The sequence below is a fragment of the Meleagris gallopavo genome, chromosome 4, assembly GCF_905368555.1.
Source record: "Meleagris gallopavo chromosome 4, MGAL_WU_HG_1.1, whole genome shotgun sequence".
Taxonomy (NCBI): domain Eukaryota; kingdom Metazoa; phylum Chordata; class Aves; order Galliformes; family Phasianidae; genus Meleagris; species Meleagris gallopavo.
In genome coordinates, this window is record NC_139407.1 from 17,524,997 (window position 1) to 17,547,192 (window position 22,196).

General features: G+C 38.1%; 1 protein-coding gene across 1 annotated transcript in view; it reads left to right on the top strand.

Moving 5' to 3' along the window:
• Positions 1-22,196, top strand: part of LOC146544425 (collagen alpha-1(XXV) chain-like) — a 156,520-nt gene that overhangs the window by 125,414 nt on the left and 8,910 nt on the right. The window lies entirely within an intron of this gene.

A 22,196-nucleotide genomic window follows, 5' to 3' on the forward strand; every position in this document is an offset into this window, starting at 1 on the left:
CTGGGAAGATTTTTCAGCATTCCTAGAATCACGTAGCACAGGTGGATGATGAATCTAGAAATAATTTCCTTCCAGGATATCCTTGACTCAGTATGTGCCAGTAGTACACTGTACAATAAGTCCATAATGAATATTTGTTTGAAGGCGTTTGTACTTCCCAATTTCCAGAGCTTATTGGTGTAGCACTCTGCAGGCCTTTGCAAAGGTAGAAGATGCAGCCTGTCTTACTGTGAGCTTCCTTCAGGTGTTTTTGGTGCCCAACAGTGTATCTGTGGGTAGTCTGTAGTGGGAAGTTAACATTTTATGGCTCTTCCAAATACAAGCAGCTCCTTGCTCACTTATGCTTGGTATTTCTTTTCAAAGCTGCTTGTGGTTGACTGAGTTTGTGGAAATCTGCATATTTATTTCTGAAAAGTAATTTTTATAAGGTAATTTAAATTGTTTTTTTATACAGTTACATCAATTTTCTGTACAATAATTGGTGATTCTGTTTTCTTCAGGGCAAATTTTACATGCACACTAGCTAATGTCTAAAGTACATTTGATATGGCTTCAATATTTATGTCCTATAATAAATTATCTTCTATGCAGAAGCATTTTCATGACTGTGGGAGTCAGAGAGATTAGGTTTTTTTGCACTTTATCCAGCACTGCTTACTAGAAAATTCAGAATTCAGTTTAGCTGCTTTGTCATGCAGACGAGATGCTGTACATTTCAACCATATAGTTAATATTCAGTATTTTTTATCCTCACTGTGTGGAATATTACAAAATTTTATGCAAATTCCTGTGTGTGGTGTGTGTGTGAATATACATATGTATATATATAGTCAGTTGTATTTTGTTAGCATTACTAGTGTAAGACTTGGAAAAATATCTGCATACTGTGATGGCTGAATATCATCAACAAGATATTCTGGAGAACACAGAAAGCTTGTTTTCAGTTGTGAATACAGCTGGAAACTGATGCTGGAATTTTGTCTGTTGTTTCAAAGCTTAAAAATTGTTTGCCTCCGTACATAAAATGTATGGATCCTTCATTTAATAAGTGGGGTGAGATCATATTGGAGAGCCTGTTAAACTGCATGCATCAGCCTGCTGGCATGCTACCATTCTTGCCTTGTAGAGAAGGCTGGCTTGTTCATACCTTGATTATCCCACATACATTGCACTGTAATAGTCTGAAAGCTTGCTGAGAACCTGGTCAGGATAAAGTGCTGGCAGGGTACCTGGTATAAATTGCTATATAATATTACCTATGAAAAAGGTTATAGAAACACATTATGGAACTTCACAATTAGCATAGGCCTGTGCCATTCCAGCTTGCTTCCAAGAGAAAAATACCATGGACTCTAGCGAGATAATGTGCTCAGATACGATCTTTATCAGTTTAAACAATGAGAGGCTGACATAGCAAATGTAATATTGTACCAGCTTGAGCATCATGCCCCACTGCAGATGTCTTTAGAGTTCATTGCTTTAGAAAGGAATAAAATCTTAGTCTACAGAACTGCACATGGATATTGTCAAATTGGCATGAACGTTTGATGCTTACTATTGAGAAAATGTTCGAAGCTCTTGTGGCAATAATAAGGTTAAAGGTACTGATGTGAAAACATAAGGTTGCTATCTGGGTTGATACAAACTATTGCTCTGGAACTCATGATGTTTATACCTGGTACTTTAAAGATCTTATAGTGTTCAGTACTATTATTAGCAGGGGTGAATTTTGACAAGTCTTGACCTTGAAGTAACTGAAAAACGTCTTCAAAGAGATGACCATTTTGAAAAAAGAAGACTGATGATCCCATATAGATTGCTTTTCTGTTTTGTTACCTTAGAGGAGTTTTTTCGTTTTTGTTTCAATATACTGAGTACAGTTTTTGAGTTTTCCTTAGTTTTGTTATTGTGAGGTTGGACTTAAAGCACTAGAAGATGATGTGTTGGCTGCTCTGATGGAATAGAAATAATACATCTTAATTTATGGAGATGAAGGACCAGAATGAGAAAATATTTTCAGGACTGAAATCTAGAGTAGTACATAAATAGCGTGAAAGTTATAGATGCATGTGTGTTAACCTTGCGCTGCCAGAAACTGCTGTAAGCATAGTAATGTAGATATTATTGTCGTGCATAATAATCCAATTAAATACATTTTTCAGAGTCAGGTTATTATGTTTTGTGAACACAGAACATCTCTCCCATAATATAGTAGTTGGAACATTAGAAGAAGTAGAGTTAATCTGCAATAGAAAATATAGTGAATTAAATCTTTTCTAGTATTACTTGACCGAGGTTTTATGGTAGATGGCTACTGTAACACTTGATAGTAAATATATTATGTTCGTGTACGATGTACAGTAGCTGCAAGTGCTTAATGCCTCAAAGTTTATTTTTGTTTTGTTAGTATATGTTACTTCAGGAGAAAAAAATAAGTATAGTGTTAAGAACTCCTTTGTATTTTTGTGGTTCATTGTTGGTGTGATCCTGAGAGCCTCAGTTCTCAAGAGAAACTAAAAGAATGAGTGACTCTTGATAGGATGGAAATGGATCTGTACAACGATATTGGAGAAACTAAAAAGTTTCAAAATTTTTATACATGCAGTAGGATTCTAAAATAAGTGCCATTTTTTATCCTTTTTCTGTTTAGATTTTTAAACTTAATTTGCATGTTATCTGAAAAAGCAGTGGAGGCTTCTCTAACAGTTTTGGTGTAGTCTTGAGGGCTTATTGTGCTGATACAAAGATGACAAAAGAACAGTTGTGTACTTGTAAGATTTTCATTACTTTATATATAGAACTAATATGTATTATTTCCAACACTACACATTCTGTCCCTTCATCAGAAATTCCGATTGTTCTGGCGGGTAGTAACTGAAGGAAGTTTTTAACATCTGATATAGCAATTGTGAAGGCAAACTGACAGTTGCTTGTGATGCTCTACGGAATGCGAACACAAGTTGAGAAAATTGCAATGACCTGAATGTGATGTCAAGAAATAAAAAGTTTTATGTGTGACAATGTTCTGAGTTTGCTTAAAGGTTAATTAAGAAAAAAATCAAGTGGAATCTATGTATGTTACTGCTCTGAAGAGCGTGGAGTATTTCATGGCAAGGAAAATGTGTTTAGATAGCTCAGAAGGTTAGATGGCATTTTGTACTTTGTGGAGGTTCATTCGGAAAACTGCTAGTGCTGAATGTTTGGATACATGCAAATACCCTCAGGCCTCATGGGAAGCAAAGAAATGTCTGGAAGATGCTGCTATGCCACGTAGCAAGAATGATGTTCTGAAAATTGAGACCAATTCTGAGTATCAGGAGTTTGTGTTGCAAGTAAGACATTGTGTAGACTGCAGAAAGAGGGAGGAATGAAGATTTTTACCTTGCTGTAATGAATGAGTACTTTGGACTCTAGTACTTCATTTTATTTTTTTACTGTGTTCTGTATGTATGGTGCAGAATTTCTAATGGGTGAAAAGGAAGGGGCAAAGATTCTCTTACAGTTATGACTGAAGTCTTCACCTTTCTATAATGCGGAAAGAACTTAGTGATCTTATGTTATATGCTGGGTGCCATTGATAACTAAGTGCTTCTCTGTATTTCCCTTGTGGTAGATTCAGTATTTGGGAGATCTGTATGACATCACTGAATGAAATCTTAGAATTGTTTAAACAACTTAGAGGACTTTGGAAGGTAATTTCATTAATCACCTGCTGGTCCTGCTGTGAAATTATCTACTAACCAGAGATTTTAAGAACACAAAAATTTCCAAAAGTTCTGTGGTAGAAGAGCACCTGCTATTTTACTGATGCTAACAAACTGTTTTGCATATTCAATTTACTTCTGCAATTAGAAGTAATCTGTTTTCATAAAGCTTCACCACTGTGAACTATTCTTCCTCAGTTATTTACATACATTATGATGCGGCATGCAAATGTATGTAAAATCTCTGGATGAATATTTTCTGATGACAAAGACTTAAATGACTCTGTAGTTGTAACATCTATAGCCAAACTGGTTGTGGATGACCCATTCCTGGTGGCATTCAAGGCCAGGCTGGATGTGGCTCTGGGCAGCCTGGTCTGGTGGTTGGTGACCCTGCACATAGCAGAGGGTTGAAACTAGATGATCGTTGTAGTCCTTTTCAACCCAGGCCGTTCTATGGTGTATCTATGATACCCTAGAATGTTAATTTGGTGCTGCTGAACATTAGCAGCGCTACCAATAGTAATAGGCTCTTACCTGAGTGTTTTCAGCCCTAGCCATGAAGTGTAGAGGGAGTTCTAACAGCCAGAGTACTAAATGTATAATATTTTGTTAACTGATGTTAAAGTTTGTGGCTTGGGAAGAGGAGGAAAGAAGAGTTCATATTGTGGTTTAACCCAGCAGGTGGCTGAGCACTACACAGTCATTCACTCTACCCCCTTCCCAGTGGGACAGGGGAGAGAATCCAAAAAAACAAACAACAAAAAAAAGTGTTGAGATTTAAAAAAAAAAAAAAAAAAATACTAAGAAATAAGGAAAAAGATAAGAGTTATGACTACATAGAATCCTACTCCCTTCAAAAGTCTCCTTTCACACGATGTTACACAGTCTAGAGTATCCCTTTGATCAGTTTAAACCAGCTGTCCAGGTTATGTTCCCTCACATAGCTCTTTAGTGAGGATGGCCTTGGCTCTGTACAACGCTGTAGCAGCAACTATAAACATTTGATGTGTTATCAACACTGTTTTTTCTCCTAGAACCAAAACATGTTTTCTTCAGAGTGTCTGGTATGATGCTAATTACGTACCAGCTGAAACTAAGACAGTTTATATTCTATGAATCTCACTGGAAAAAGCTTTGTTTTTCGAGTAGGTTGGAGGTAATTACGTGTTACATAGCTTGTTCTCACCAGCCCTGTGTGTTCCTTATCTTTATTTCAAAAAAAAAAAAAAGGAGCTGAGACTCGGTGGAAGATGTGCTGTCATTCTAGACAGGCTTTGGACAAGGAGAAGGAGAGTGCCAACTTGCAAACCTGAAAGGGTTTTGGTTTGCAGCCCTTTGGAACCCAACAGCAACACTTCATTTTTTCTGACTTTTGTCTTAGCTGTTAGAGAAGCTTATTTATATCTGGTTATATTGTGGGAGAGAAATTAGTAGCATCTTTGTGAATGCATAAATAATAAACAGTAGTTATTGTTCTTAGTGTGTCAGGTGCATTTACTGACTGTTCTATAAGAGAAGGAACAATCTTGTTTTGTTTTTTTTTCTTTTTACTATTGTGATAATAGGGAAATCTGCTGAACAAATGAACAGCAATGATGTGAAAGTCCACGAAGAAGCAGCAGCTGAAATCTGGACTTTTTCTGTCATCAGTGACATTTCTGCAGGCAATCAAGACCCAAAAAGCAGAAAGTTTATTTTCTACCTCCCTTTCCCTGCCAGGTGTTTTTTTTGATAGCTAGCAGCTATGTTACTCAGTATCTGGCTGTTTAGGTACTCTTTCTTTCTTTCTTTTTTTCTTTCCTTTTTTTTTTTTTTTTTTGCTGTTGTGAACTCAGTAGGCATTTCAAGAGCATAAAGGTGAAGGGGCTGCCCCTATTGAGCCTCTAAGCGACCTTGCTGAAAACTTGTCTTCCCATTTATACTCATCCAAAAATGTTTGATTCTAATAGAGCTTTCAACACCTTTGATTCTTGCATTCAGAAGTGTTCTTCCTTTGTGTTGGATTCTGTTATAAAGCAATTTGGCATTACTGCATTATCTAGAGACGTTCTTTTGCACAGGAATTAATACTATCTTTCAAAAAGATAGCTGAGTAGATAAAAATAGATAGCTAAAGATCTGCCTATATTAAGTTTTTGTTGCCCTAATGTCAAATTATTTAGACATTTCTTGTCTTTCAGTGTGATTTGAATCTGCCTTTAGTCTAATTCAGGCCTCTTGCCTCTAGCTGAGACTTGACACACGTGTTCAGTATTAATGAAACTTGAGGTTTTTTTCTGATTCAAGTGTTAGCCAGGATAGCTTAAATTGTTTGCTCTCACTAATAAGCCTTGTAAGTGCATAAGTAGGAACTTGCAAATGATAGCAATAAAAGACCTTTACTTGGAAATTCTTACTGTGTTGTAGTGAGTGAAAGCTCTAAAATTTATAATAATTGGGTAAATATTTGCTATTATTGGACTTTTATAATTGGGACGTATCTGAAGACCTAGTAGCCTTTCAGATTTTGCATTCGGTAGCCCACAAAAATGGGCTACCTCTCTTCAGGTGTGCTAAAGCTTGCTTATTTTTGTATGTGTTTTACATATACGCACGTGCGCTCCAGCACTCTCTGGCTTATGGCTGTAGTTGAAAGTTGAAAGGTCCCAGTAAACAAGTTGGCTTTGCAGACTCTTCTTAGTTTGGATAGGCTTTCACTGATTGCATCAGTATCCCTTTTGTTAGGATTGATATTGTAGTCTTAATTCCAGAGTGCTGTTTGGGCTTTGGTGCTCAGCAGATGATTATGACCTTGTATTATCAGCTGAGAGATACTGCCAGACCATGGCATAGTTCTTCATGACTGACCCTGAGGAGCTTGTCTCTGCCTTTATGCAGAAGAGATTATTCCAATACCCTGTGGTCTGGCTTGCCAAGTAGGTTTATACGCAAACTGTAAATTGTTCCAAACATTGTTGCCAAGTCAGTCTTTTGTTCAGGAACGTATGAGTTCATATCACCGGTTTTGGTATCTAAGCAGAGCTGTAGACTTTTTTTTAATCTTTGAGTGCTCTGCACACATGTTGCTCTTCTGCAGGTCTGTGGCACTCGTAGGACAGAGCTGTAGCATTGGCAGGGAAATGGCCAGACTTCTTAGCTCAGATTTAACCCTCTCAGTTCCTGATTCAGAAGCACAGTCCTTGAAGCGTAGATTGAAGTTTAAAAGATGCTATTTATTAATGTTTAACTTTATGGGGTTGTGATTGTAACTTTCCATTTTAGTCTGAATATAACCTTTCCCTGCCTCTAGAAAAATGCAGCACTTAGTCATAGCAAGGTGCTAATGTTTAACTTCCTGTAAATTCTGCTTTCAGGATATTTAAGCACAGCACCAAATAAATTTATTAACTCTGGACAGTACTTCAGGTGTAATACAAAACTTAACGCTTTCCAACATCCCATTCTACTGGGGGAGTATTAAGTCATGCTGTCCAGATGGACTAAGAAAGATGTTTGTAAAAAGTGGCTTATTCCTTTTCTGACACCTTGAATATGTCACCTTTGGGCAGGTGTAAGTGTTGCCCAAACATCTGTCCAAAGAATAATTTTCCAAATGGAACCTTCCTGAAGGTTGTTTTGTGAACTCAGAGCCATCTTTTCAGTACTTCTTCTCAATGAACGCGCTAGGCACCTTGCAGCTTGACTTGTAGGATAAAGATAAAACATCTAATGTTCCAGTGTTGCCAGGCTTGTTCTCCATTACTGTCATTTCATTCCAGATCCAATGGATTGATTATGGAAAACTATAGTTGCAGTTTGCCCTGTTGAGCCAGGTGCCTTTTTTGCTTTACTGGCTTCCGCACACATGCACTCCTGCATGGGCTCAATTATTAAACTGTGCTATTAACTGAGTAGCTATGACTCTGCTCGTGATAGGTATGTATAAACACTTAATCTCTTTATTTTATTCTCAGAATGAATTGAAAATAAAGACTGCAGCTAAATCTACAAGCAACAACACTAGTGGACTGTAAGAAACTGATGTGTAATTTTAATGCATAACTCATCTGATTTTTAATTCTTGTTTACACCTTAGCACATGTAAAATATTGTATGTTAGAGGACAGTTAGCTTTGTATTGTATTGTGAAGAATATCCATTACTTTTTTTTTCTTCAAGACAGATTCAAATCTCAAAATGCTTGTTTCCTGTTCAGTACTTTTACAAGTAAAAGTCCCATTGCTTCAGGGGAAAACTTGCTTCAGTCAAAGCTGATACGGCCTTCTCAATTGTCTTTAAGTAAAAAGCTTTGTGTTTGTAGCTGACTCTGATTGTATATTTGCCTGTCTGGCAGTCTGAAATGGTAGATCAACTCCATGTGCTTTGCTAGAGGTGGATCTTTGTTTCCTATTTGTTCTGCCAGTCCTTTTTCTTTGCACAGGTAAAAAACAATCTGTATAAAATAATGTGAAAATTCATTAGGTTTTTTGGAATCTCTATTATGTCATGAGAAAGACCTTGATAAAAGAAATGGGTGCAGGTTCCACCTGTGGAAAGGCAATAATAGAGTGGATTAAGTTCTTCAAGTTCAACATGGGGTTACAGTTGGCTGACAAAGTTACAGCATTGGATGCTTTCCAAGCTACTGAAGGTACAGCTGGTTACAGAGAAGCAGCTGAGAGCATCCATTCTCCTGTGCAGCTTTCTGTAAGCTTTGTAAATACGGGCCATGCACTAAGCTTTAGATTTTCATTAAAAACAAAAAAGAACAACACTTGAAATAATTGGAAACATACATTGAAGCAAGCCACTATAATATTGTGATAAACTGTCATTCACTACTTTTTAATCTTATTCGGAGCCTGACTTGTTACAATTTTCTTTGGTTGTTGTCTTGATGTTTGAAAGAGTTCTATAGTAAGAAAAATCCTACCCCAATTGTTTTGGTGTCTGCTGAAGTCTGTTTTATTGCGATCATGCAGTGAGCTCACATCTCAGTCTGAAGTTATGTCCAGTGGTTTAAAGACACGCTGCTATATTTCATGAGCACAGTCTCATGAGTGTGTTTAAAACAGGAGATACGTTGAATACAGATTGTACTTTCTTTGAAGATTTGATTTTTGCAGTACTTTTGTTTTCAGGCAAGTATGCTGTTGAAATAATTGAGCCTAAACAGCGGATTGTAGCCTGGGATAGTAAAAATATTTTACTGCAGCCTGTCAGGTTGAGTATGTGTCTCCTTAGGAACCAGCACCAGTACCACAGCAAAAGTGCACAGGCAGCTGTAAGATGTAAACCAAAGTAAGTTATTTCCTTTTATTACTTTTTGGTCTTTTTCTGCCGTGTCCCTTCTGGGCTAAACCAGACAAGCTATTTTTGAAGCAAGTGAGTTTAGTTTGCCTTTTTCTCTCCTTGTACATGAATTGCACATCAACAGAGAAGATGCTTTTAGAGGTTAACCAGAAGAAACTGTGACACCTGGAGTCTGGGAGCAGAGCAGTTCTGGCACTCTGTTTGTTTGTTTATTTATTTATTTATTTTGTAAGCAATAATTGTGCTGCTTTTATGCTGTTAGACAATAGAGAGCCTTTTAAAGCCACCTATTTTTTTTAATTAGAAGTAACTTCTGCAGCTGTCACCAAGCTCCTCGTCAGATGATATATTTATTATATTAGAAATGAGAGGAGGCACGTGAATAGGACTGAAAGGAATATGTTCTGCTCGGGTTGGGGTTTTACGTTTAAATCTGTGTGTGTGGGTTAGACAAAGATGATTGCAGTACCAGTGCCTGACTAGTTATGTGCTGCTGTTAATCCCGTGGTATTGTATTTCATTGTCTACCAGTGCACCACTGTCACAACTGAAATAAAAACCCTCTGAATTCAATGAACACTTTAATCTGTCATCATAATCATGCAGGTCTTGTCAGTCATGGCTTAAAAGTCAAGCATGCAGATCAAATCTACAGTAAGAGGAGACACCTGGACTCCACAGTGTAAATGGAGATAGTTTAGGATATTAAATATTTGCTTCATTTATGTTTCAATGTTTTAACTAAATGTGTTGCTGTTGTTGTTTTTCCCATTTATTTAAAAACTTAGGAAGACTATTCAGTGACTTTGCAGGAGAAAATTTTTAGAATAAAATTGAAATGGCAAACTCTGTGATGGAGATTTATTTTCCTTGTTTGTGGCAGTAGTTCAGATTTTATGCTTGCACTTGTGCTAACAAGGAAGATCAGAAAATGTTCAGAAGCTTGTAAATCTTCTAAGCTGGATTGCTTCAGGTTTACGTGGGACTCTAAAGCTTAAAGTCATTGTACTCTCTTAAACTCATATTTGGCTTGGCTATGATTTTGAACAAATATTTTTGGTAAGTAAATTACACTTATGCTGCGTTTGAAATGAATTTTATGAGCTGTATCGTGTGCTTTGGTACTGTAGTAACTTCAATATCATATGCACAGTACATAAGATGGTAACATTTATGTCGTAATAAAGTCAAAGACAATATTGCTAGAAATCTTAAGATTTAAAAAAAAAAGTTAAACGTATTTAAGAAGATAATAGCCTTTTTAGAAATTACTATTCTATATGTACTTTAGCAGAATCATGGAAAAATTGCAGTAGGAATGTCATACTTTTGTTTCAGGGTGCCATGTGACATTTACAAGTGGTAACTTTTTCAAACTCACTTTTAAGAGATTTATGAAAATGCTTTATTAACCTGAATCGGTACTTGAGAATGCAGCAAAACTCCCAACCAGTAATGAGCCTTTGGGGTACCCGTACCATTATTGATCCTTATGAACTTTTACTTTCAATACTTCCAGTGAAAATAAGATGACTGATTGCAGTAAGGATTGTGAGTAGATGACATGACTTTGTCAGCGATGCTGCTCCCTTGCTATTGTGAGACTCAATTTTCAATGGCTTTTTTTTTTTTTTTTTTTTTCCAAAAAGTTAACCACAGATTGCTGGCGTTTCTTTTGGTCTAGCTGTTTTAGAATGAAAATTTAAATGAATTCTGGCTTTACCTTTTTTTTTTTTTGTAAACAAAATTTCATGTATTGTCAGTTTGAAGTGAAAGATTGAGATGCGTTGGCTGCTATTTTTATATTTTTATTTACCTCTGAAATTGCCATGTAGGGAAGGAAGACATTCCGAGTTCAAAATATGATAAACATTTGAAGAAAACATAATTTTCCTTTCCTCAACACAGCTTGTGTTTGCACTGGGGTGAGCCATCCTTCCTGCTCAAAAGCAAACCCAGTGTCTCTGGTACTTCTCCTGCAGGTGAGTGTCTGAGCAGGGTTTTTCTTGGGCTTTGACAACCTAGTTCATCGAGTTGTCATTGCGCTGAGAGTGACATGAAACCATCAAGAAAAAAGGATTGAAGAATTAAAAACAAAAAAAAGTGTAAAATTGAAATACAAAGGAAAAAGAACCGAAAGAACTTGGTAGGAAGCTATGGCAAAAGGAATACAGGAGTATTAGGTTTTGTAGGAGATAGGAAAGCCCATTTAGATTCTAATGTTCTGCTGGGACTTCAGCCTGGGTTTTGTAAGAGCCTGTGCTCATCCGGCTGTGGCATGGTGGAGGAGCCCTCTTTTCCTCAGAGAGAAGAGCTAAGCTCCTTAGTCACTTGAGGGAGCTTTGGAATGGTGGGGTCTACTTAGGTCACAGCGATGACCAAAGTTGCCCCTGTACATACAAGCCCTTGTGCTTAAGTGAAAAATCACTATGTCTGAGTGCAACTTGGTGCAAGTAACATGACAACCATAAGCAGGATGTGTCCTTTTATAGCATTTACTGTGTGGAATAGTAGATGCTACTTACTGACATCAAGAGGTCTTTATTTCTTAACAGCACTGCTTGAATTGCTGCCATCCTACTCTGTCCTGTCCTATAGCCTATGACACTGTGTAGGTACTAGATAATGTTGACTCCTTCTTGGGAACCATGCAATGCTCTTTGCTTAAGATTAGCATGTCCAAAGCACTGTTTGAGAAAAGTTGTTAGACTTTATATCGCTATTGTTCTTGAATTTTCCTAAGATGCAATTTCTGTTACTGAGAAGCATGGTTGGAGGATTAGCTTTTAACAGCTTTTCATTCTGAAGCTTTTGCTTTTATACAAATACTGTTGTACCCTATAGTTAAGCAAACATACAGAATAGTTAAATATTCTCAGATTTGATCTTAAAGGGGATTTAAATTCTGTTGATGTAAAAAAAAAAAAAAAAAATCTAATACGTTATTTCATCTACTTGAATATTTGAAAAAGTTAAAAAATGAAGTTTAGCTATTCTTTATACAACAACTGCTTTTTTGCATCATAGGGTGAACTATTGATATGGCATGATAATAATACAATGGAATGGCTAGTTGAAATGATGAGAAGACTTTCATGCCTTGCTAGTGTAGAAAGGCTATCCCTACATACTTCAGCTGTCTCTCAGCAGTATTTGTAAGCCAGGTGATAGCAGCTATTTCTGTTTGTAAAGATGACCATGTGTGCACAAAGTGTTATGTTCATTAAAATAGTTTAATGGTGTCACCACTACACTTTAGTCTGCAAGAATCAGCAAACTGTTCTAGTCCAGGCTACCGGGAATTATTTCTAACTGACTTAACAAGATACATCAGAATTCCAGCTTGTAGCTGGACACAAAATACATGATATGACATGGATTGTTTGGTTGTTTATCTTATAAATGTAACTGTTGATCTTAGACAGTATTTTGAGTACCATCAGCTAAACGTATTCTGCCACAGAACTGTAGCAGTGTTGTAGGCACCTGTGAAAAATGCAGGGTTTAACAAACTATTTCCTTAGCATTGTTAAATCTTATTAAATTTAGATTGTGTTAGCAGCAATGTCTCTTACTTTAGTCTTCATCCTACAGAATGAAAAGAAAATACTGGTGTGATTAAACTTTGGAACTGTTATGCATGCACAGGAATCTTGTAATTCGGTAAAGGTTTGTGATGTATCTGAATACTTCTAACTTATGGGCTAAATGGAAAACTGGAAAAAGTGTCTAGTGGTTACCCATAGCCAAGAACTGAATGCTATGTGTGTTTTGCTAGTCAAGGCTACCTTCTGCTTTATAACTGAGGACATTGTCTTGCTTGAGAATTTTTTTTGCCCTTGCCTGTATGTTATTAGGCAACAGGAGGAAACAGAATTTGACTTTCAGAATGAAAGTGAGTTGTCTGTAGAGAAATTCTGAAAGCAAATTTTGCATGTAGTCAGTTCCTGAGAAGTGGAGCTGCTTTTGGGAAAGTGTTTGAGAACAGTCAGGGAGATGCTTCTTGCTGGGCTCTGCAGGAAAGGCAGCACTAGGCTGTTTACACCGGAAGTCACCAGCTGGAGATAGAGCAACTAATGGAGCAGTGCTTCTCCTGTGGGAGCTGGGCTTCAGTGTGTTTTAGCCTTGTGCTAAATGGCAGTACAGAATCGAAGAAAATTCAGAAAAATATAATAATGATTTATGATATGGAAAAAATTCAACTGAAAAACTGAAAAAAAGAGTATGCTCACCTTACAAAGAGTAAGAGAGGTGTAAAATCATTTTAAAAAATGGCTAAATAGTAAAATGATATAAAAAGGCTGGATAGGCAATGTCTCGTTTGACATTAGGAGACCAAGGAACTTATATCTGTGATTTTACAAGAAAGTAAAATTGATAAAAATAAATAAATATTTCTTGAAATAGGCTTGAAATTTCTTGAAATGGTGAAACTTTGTGTCACGTGTAATTTTTTTAGGCAAGGATTTTATAAGATTAAGGATTAGGCAGTGCTATGGCCATAAAATTAATTCGGAGTTATAGAACTAAACGATGAGAGTTTTTGGACCGGATGTTGTTTTTCATGCTGCAATCATATTTAACTACTAGGGAAGAAAGTGGAAATGTGTATGTGCAATTCTGGCTGTATTGCAGGCGGTGGTCATGGGATCCTTTCGGCTCCCTCAGTAGTATCTGATACCAGCAAAATCATGTTGGGCTAGAGACGCATCTAGTCAAATGGCATTTAGTATGAACAGAAGTGGTAAAAGGAATCTGACTCGGGGAGGTCAAATTTCTCAACGGTGGATCAGATAGACTGATTTTTGGTATTTCCTTAGCCAAGTTGCATAATAGCCTCTGACACCTATCCAAGCCCTGGGCTGCACTGATGTTTCATGGTGAGCCAAGAAGAAGATGTACTGCGTGTGAAACAATAAATGTTATTTATCCAGCTGAGGCCCAAGGGGAGGAGATAATTTTATGAGGTAGAAAATTCAGGCAGGCTGAACCAGACAGGCTGAGGTACAAAACATGAGATGGACGTGCCAGGTGAGGTGACTACGCAGAGTGGCAGGAAGAAGTCCAAGCGCTACATGAACTAGAAAAGCTGAGAAAAAAGGGAAAGCAAAAAGGCTGATGAAGTAAGCTGGAACAGATCCACACAGCACTTGTAAGTAAGAATATGCTCATGAAATAGAAATCCTCCCCATTTTTCCCTACTTGGTCTGGAATCGATGGCAGCTCTGACAGAAAGAACTACAGAAGCGTCTGTCGAATCTCACATTGCCCAGGCATCCATCCCAGGAGAGCTCAGTCTGCTGGGATGTGGCAATCCTGTTTTCTGTCCCCCATGCCCATACCAGGAGGAAGAGGCTAGCAGGATGGGTCTGATAATCACACAGCATTAACTGGAGTCACTTCTGCTTGTGGCATGCATGCTTCCCAGGAATAGCCATTAGGCTCAGCAGCTGCTGGCCTGCACCATCTCAGTGCCCTTGCAGCTGTAAGACACAAAGAGCTCAGTTTGCTGGGAAGCTGTTTGCTCAAGGTGAGCAGAGCAGCACTGCCAGTCATTTCTGCATTTAACAGGGAGAAGCGTGAAGTGAAATTAATGGAGAGAGTGAATTGTAGTCTGCGAGTGGAGAGAGTTGAGTCCGCTGGCAAATAAAGGTGATGGAAAATCAAGTACAACTAGAAGCTGTTATTTTGCCAGTATTACAGTTAAACCACAAAGAAGAGTTTGACTTGGTTTAGTTCAGCTGACTGCTAAGTATTTAACCACATTATTGCAGCAAAGTTGCTAGTCTTATGCCTAATCATACTGAAGTAATTCCACTAACTTGAGCAAATTTGATCAGGATTTACTCTGAAAATGCTATTGGGCTAATTGTGTGGGTTTTTTGTTTGTTTGAACTTGACATGACAAGGATATTCTTATTTGCAGTAGAATATGTGTGAAAAAAGTGTCCTTGGAAATGATAGGAGAATATTCTTTTCATGTACACGTGAAATATTCATTACTTTAAACAGTAGCTGTATGTGAGTGAGGGGTTGTGTGAGCAACGTCCTGAGCATCAATAAAACAGCTAACAGGATGGTGCACGGGCTTAGGAAGGACAAATTCTTTTCCTTTGATAATGCCTCTATACTGCTTTCCATAATCAGGGCAGGTTTGACTTCTAGATCAGCTCATGATCAAATTGCAAATCATTTTGGTATGCTGATAATGTACGTCTTGTCTACTGGATGTTTTTTTCCATCTGTGTGCTGCTTTGGTTATGCTGAATTTATTTTCTGTAAACAGATCAATAATTGAAAGAATATAAACAGTGCCAGCAGAACAGTGTGCTGGTACCACCCATAGCTCCATTCTGTCTGTCTCCTGTTAACAAACTTCTTAGCTGGTGTGAAGCAGTGTGACTTAGCGATCATCACTGGTTTATAGTTAAAAATCAGTTTTTAACTCAGTTTTGTCAGTGCCTCAGAAGTGTGCGCTGTTCGTCTAAAATCTTTCTAACTAAAAGTGTATCTCAGAGAAGGAAAACACTATTATTGCTTAGACTTCTAATATATCAATCATTTTCTTTTGAACAAGGGCAATCTGTATGCCTGCAATGTTCTTTTTTGCAAAGCATATGGAGAACTGAAGAAAATCCCTGCTTTTGCTGTCCAGTGTGCCAGCAACGTACAGCATCTTCACATCTGTCTTTAATAAATCGATTATATAATTTATCACATGATCCATTCTCAAGTACTTAAAATGCACAAATATATTTTAAGAGTATGCTTTCTCTTTGTTTTATCTGATTTGAAAAATGTGCATAATCTAAAACTGAAATTTATCGTGTCCATAGCTATTGGATTAGACTAGATGCTTTTATCTGTTAAAGCTGCTTTGTGTATTCTAGTTGCTTGATGCAGCCCTGCAGCCATGTGAAGGATCTAGCCATCTTGGTTTCATAGTGTCTGATATGATGCTATGTTTTGGTTGTGGGAGAAGAACAGTGGAGATAACACACTGATAATTTAGTGGTTGATAAGAAGTGCTGCACATAGCCAAGGGTGTTTCAGCTTCTCAGATTGTTCTGTCAGTGAGAAATGCTCAGTGAGCACAAAATGCTGGGAGGGGATAGAATCCGGACAGCTGACCTCAACTGTCCAAAGGGATGTTTCGTACCATAGGGCATCACCATATGCAGAAACACTTGAAAAACTGAGGAGCAAGCTGAGGGGGCAGCCGCTAATCAGGAGCAAGCTGGGCATCAGTCAGCGGGTGGTGAGCAAATGTGCTGCACATCACTTGTTCTGTGAATATGCATGAGGGCTGCTCCAAAAATAATGCCACCTATCGTGGCCCATGACATCAGAGGCCGATGTTGGAATTATGGCAGTAGAAGTTGAACCTTCTCACTAATATTCCACTACATGTTGTTGCTGTGTGACAGATGGCAGCAGAGGGGCACTCTGATAGAATGGTGTTTGACATGGAAGTGCATAGGAAGCAAAGGTTGCCATTGAATTCCTCCTGCAGAAAAAAGTGACACCCGCTGACATTCATTGACACTTGAGGAATATTTTTGGAGACCAAACAGTGGATGTGAGTACAGTAAGGTGGTGGGTGTTGTGTTTTGGTAGTGGTGACAGAGGGGCATCGGCACTGGTGCGGGTTTTTACAAGCAGGGCATGCAGATTCTTGTTTGTTGGTGGTGAAAATGCATAGCTAATGGTGAAAACATTGAAAAATAGTGTTTTGTAGCTGAGAATTTGCACTTTCAAATAGTGTTATTGTACTTTTTGTATTTGTCGTATTGTCCATAGAAATAAATAAGAAACATTACTGTCTGAACAATCTACATACTATATTATTACCATTATTATTTTCCTTTTCTTTTCCTTTTCAGTCTTAGTAAATGTTTTTTTTTATCTCAGCCCATGAGATACACCTGTTTATTTTCCCCCAGTTATTTCCTCCATCCTGCTGGGAGTGGGGAGTGAGCAAACAATTGTGTGGTGCTGAGCTGCCTGCCAGGTTAAATGACAACAGTAGTTAAGCCCTTGTGTCCTGTGATGCTGGCATGTTGGTTCTCGCCTTGTAAGAGGTGTGCTATATGTGACCCTGACACACAGTGAAGCATGTAGTGGACTAAATTCAACGTACTCTACTTTCCTCTGGTTAAAAATTGATGCTTATTCAGCAACGTAAAAACAGTAGATTCACTGCATTAAAAAGAAAGAAGTCCTACTAATCAGACCTCTCCAGGACTAAAGCAATAATATGATAACAATCTATCTGTAGTAATGTTTCTGTTTTGGATCACTATAATTTGGTATTTATGAAGGCACAGTTTAGAATACACATTACTGGAAGATAAATGTTGCTGTAGTTGTGTTTAATATCTTTGAAAATGTCTTGGAAAAGAATTCTTGTTCCTCGCCTATGGTCTCTTCAGGTACTACATTGGTAGTTGCCATGACAGCTGAACTTCTAAAGACTATTGAGACAAACTTTTATGTTTAGTTGGATGAAATGAAGGAGGTGGGAGGAATTGGCTGCAGCCTCACAGTCCATGTGCCCTGCAGGCAGGGACACCTCTCATAGACCAGGTTGCTCAAAGCCCCGCCCAGCCTGGCCATGAATGCTTCCAGGGAGCGGGGCATCCTCAACCTCTCTGGACAACCTGTTCAAGTGTCTCACTGCCCTCACAGTGAAGAATTTCTTCCTAATACCTAGTCTAAATCTACCCTATTCCAGTTTAGAATCATTTCTCCTTGTCCTGTCACTACATGCCCTTATAAAAAGTCCCTCCCCAGCTTTCCTGTAGTTCTCCTCCAAGTATGGGAAGGCCACTATAAGGTCCCCCTGGAGCCTTCCCTAGGCTGAAGAGCCACAGATCTCAGCAGATCTTTCTTCTTCCACTTCTTACATTTTTGGGGGGGAGCAGTGGGACTATAGCCCTTGCCAGTAAAGTCTGAGGCAAAACAGTCATGGAGCACATCAGGTTGCTCTGTATCCCTTGTGACCAGATCTCCAGTGTCCTTCTGGAGAGGGCACACATCTTTCCTGGCCTCCCTTTTGTCGCTAGTATACCTGTAGAATTTCTTAAATTTTCTTCTTGTTTCTCTTTATGTCCCTAGCTAGATTTAATTCTATGTAGAACCTTTCCTAACCTGATCTCTGGTTGCTCATACAACTTCAGTGTAATCCTGCCAGGTAGCCCGTTCCTGCTTCCACTTCCCATAGACTTTCTTTTTGGGTTTAATTAAGTCCAACCTGTTGATCCATGGAGGCCTCCTGGCATTCTTTTCTACTTGACTTTTTCTCAGGATGCACTGCTTCTGGGTTTGGAGGAGATGGTTCTTGAATGTTGACCAGCCTTCTTGAGCCTCTCTTCCCTCCAGGGCTTTTCCCATGTCACCCTGCTAAGCATTCCCTGAAGAGGTCCAAGTCTACTCTCCTAAAGTCCAGAGTAGCAAGATTACTGTATACCCTCTTTGATGCCTTAGGGACCTTGAAATGCACCGTTTCATGATCGATGCAACCAAGGCTGCCTTGAACTTTACATTGCTCGCTTAACCCCTCTTTGTTGGTCCAGCACAGCACCTCTTCTTATGGGTTCCTGTACCACTTGGAAGAAGTTATCATCAATGCATTCTAGAAACGTTTTCAGTTCCTTGTTCCCTGCTGTGTTGTCCCTTCAGCAGATATCAGGGTGGTTTAAGTCCCCCATGAGGACCACGTTTTGTGAATGTGAAGCTACTCCCATCTTTTTATAAAAAGCCTCATCTACTCAATCTTCCTGATCAGGCAGGCTGTAACAGAGCCCCACTACAATGTCTCCTTCCCCTGCTGTCCCTTTAACCCTAACCCATAAGCTTCCTGTCAGCTCCTCATCCATCCCCAGGTTGAGATCTGTGGACTCCAATTGGTCATTGATGAAGAGACTGATTTACCAATTGGAGTTCCCTTATCCTGCACCTTAGGTGCTGTCTTAGTGGCCTGTGATCCAACTCTGGGCCCAGGGCATCCATTATGATCACCACCCTCAAAGTGGAATGGTTTGATTCCCCTGTTTTAAACTAGAGTTAAACTGTTAACTCTAGTTTAAAGCTCCCCTGATTAAATTGGAAAGCTTGTAGCCAAAGATGGTCTTTCCCTTCTCTGAGAGATGAACCCCATTCTCCACCAGAAGACCAGATTTCTCTAAACTACTTCTGTGACATAAATAGCCAAAGCTAATCAGTACTGACTTGGTACTTTATATTTACTTGATACTTCCTATTGCTTACAATTCTGTTAAAATATCACGTCTCAAAATCTAAAGCTTTTATCTAGCTGAAGTCTGTTCTATTTTTTTTTTTAATGCATCAGTCTCTTCTGGGTAGATGAGATGGCAGCTAATATCTTATGCTTGAGAAGATAACTATTTGACTTTTTAAATTAAAAAAAAATCTCCTTATTTCTTTCATTTTCAAAATTCTCTTCGTAGATATGGTGTTAAATTTTTGTTTCTTAAACATTAAAAAAAAAAAAACCTTAATGAAAGTTAGGCTCATAAATTGTTGTGGTAAAATAAAATAGTTCCTAATATTGTGAAGCTCAACTAAGTTAAAAACGAAAAACAGCTGATCCTTGGGCAATTTACTTTTACTCCTTACCTACAGGTAAATCTAGTAAGCTTAAGAAAACAATGTATTGGCAAACTTAGCTACTATAAATTGACTTTTGCTTATTGCTCAGTATCGTTAATTTTTATTAAGGCAGCTCATTCCACTGAGATTTGACCTTTGTTTTTCTTTTTAAAGTATCCATTTTTAATATGCATAGATGTTTGAAAGAAACTACTACTTAAATGCTCTGTATTAAATTCAATTCAGCATGGGCCTTTCTAGTAATATTGTAGAGAGATTTTTATCCTGGTCATGAAAGTTCAGAATATTTACATCATAATCTTGTATCCTTGTGCAAGCTGTAAAAAAAGAAAAAAAAAGCCTGAACTTTGTAAGATGAAGTTGTGCCTGACTCCACTGTCTGTTCCTGTTGCTGCAATGAATCTCCACCACGTCCTCCAATTAGTGCAGAGTTATAAAACTCTAGACAGATGGAAAATTAATATTTATAGCAAAATACCCAGGGTTTTGATAAGCGGAATTGCTTAAAGCAGCAGATGATGATAACAGTTAAAATGTAGGGAAAGCAGCCTGTTCAAGAAAAAGATGAAAGCTCATGTGCGTTCTGAGGCAGTAGGTCATCTAGTGATGGTCTTACATGTGAGCATTTCTGTGTTTCTGTGAATCGGAACCATCTGTGAGTAAGTGCTTAAAAAGCATTGTCTTGTACCAATAAAAATAAATAAATATGGATAAAAATATTTCTTCGAAAGCTCTCACTGGGTTGAGAGCCTTTGAAAGATCCACCTTTCATTTCTCAATTTCTGAAGGGTTTACAAAGGCCAGTGCCTTGAAAGAGTCCAGAGTAATGCAGAAGTGTAAAAAGCTATTGGAGGTGGAAAAGGGAGTTGCTCATCTCTGGGCAGTGAACGAGTTCATTGATGCTACTTAAAATCCAGAATTATTTTCCTAACTTCAATGTTGTGCTTACTGTGGGAATGTTGTAATAGTTTTCCGGTGCTGAATACTTGCACACATCTGAATCTAGTCTCCTCAGAGTAATGGTTTGGGAGGGATCAGTGCTTGCTGTCAAAGGGAAGAACTGTTCCTAGAGCCTGTTCTCTGCCATCACTGCAGGAAGCTACCCAACTGGTAGGTTAATTTTCTGTGGAAAGCTGTTTTACTGGATGAAATTCCCTGCTTCCTAATATCCATAACTTGGGATTATCAACATGGTTTTCTGTTTGGGTTCTGCCTTCTGCTTGTCTGCAGCTGAAGTTTTTTTAGTTCTGAAGTTCTGTAGTTTTCTCAAGGGAAAACTTGGCAGTAGAGGTGCATATATGCATGTGCACACCTATAGTGCAGCTGAACTGTAATAAAATAGTATTCCACAAAACAGACTGTGAATATCTTGTTGTTTTATGCTGAAGGATAGAAAAGAAAAAGGATTGTTTCCAGGTAAATAAGCTTGTAGTTATCTTTTGCATGTATGTGTGTGATCAGCCCAAACTTCTGTGTACCCCTATTTGAGAGCTTGGGGCAGCTAGAGAAATCTCACAGCAGGCTGATGCATGGCTGCAGGGATGCATAAGGAAACTGACAAGTTTCAGTATTAGAGCTGGAAAAAAAATGTTGGGAAAAAACCCTACATAGAAATGTATTACATGAAACAAGTTCTTACCTGTGTAAGAAGTTCCCGTGTATATCTCTTGCAGAGGCCAGAGCATTTCAGGAGAAAGCTGCATGTTGTCCATAAAGAAGTTGCATTTTAGAAGTTTTTCAGATATAACAGCAAAATATTCTCATTTGCTTGATATTCTGTTGATAATGAATATCCTACACTGTTCCTTTTGTCTTTAATGTCTTAATTTTGTTGTCTTAAACTTTCATAGCATTATGCTACCACTGTCATTATTAGAACAAGACAGAAGTTGTCTCCTTTCATCCTAGCTGTACAGGGGGAAGTGACTGTGCATTCCCTGCACTTACAGAACAGTTTGTCCAAGTCATTAAGAAGAAAAGAGGAATGTGATATTGATGCCTGCGGTTTAGGGAGGATGTTGAAGTGCATAAATGAGTGACAAAAAATATTTTATTTTTCTTTAGAGACGTCAGAAAACTCTTACTGTAGTATGTAAATATTTGTGAGGAAAGAACTATGACTAATAAGGGTTTCCTTAGCAAAAAGTATACAAGGACCAAGCTGGTCTGTTAAGGCAAACACATAAAATGGAAGCAAAGCAACCTAGACAAGTTGTTGTTAGTATTTGGGGTGTGGGGAGCCAAGTAAGGGTTTCTTTGTCATTATTTCTATCAATATTTTCAGATAAGGGCAGGTTGTTTTTACAAGAGGATGTACTCTTACAAATACATGCTAACCTTGTTTTGTGTAGGAATAACTGAAAGCAGTTTAATGCTTTGTGATAAATTAGACTTAAGAAGATTGAAGGAAAGGTATAGCAATTAAAAGGAATATAAAAATACAAAGACTTTAGGTGTGGTTTTTGGTTTGGTTTTTGCTTAAAGGAGTGGAAGGGAATGGAATTGTGTCTAATCTGAAGTCTGTGGTGGCTAGCATAAGAATTGATGAGCTTCTGTGCAGTAAGT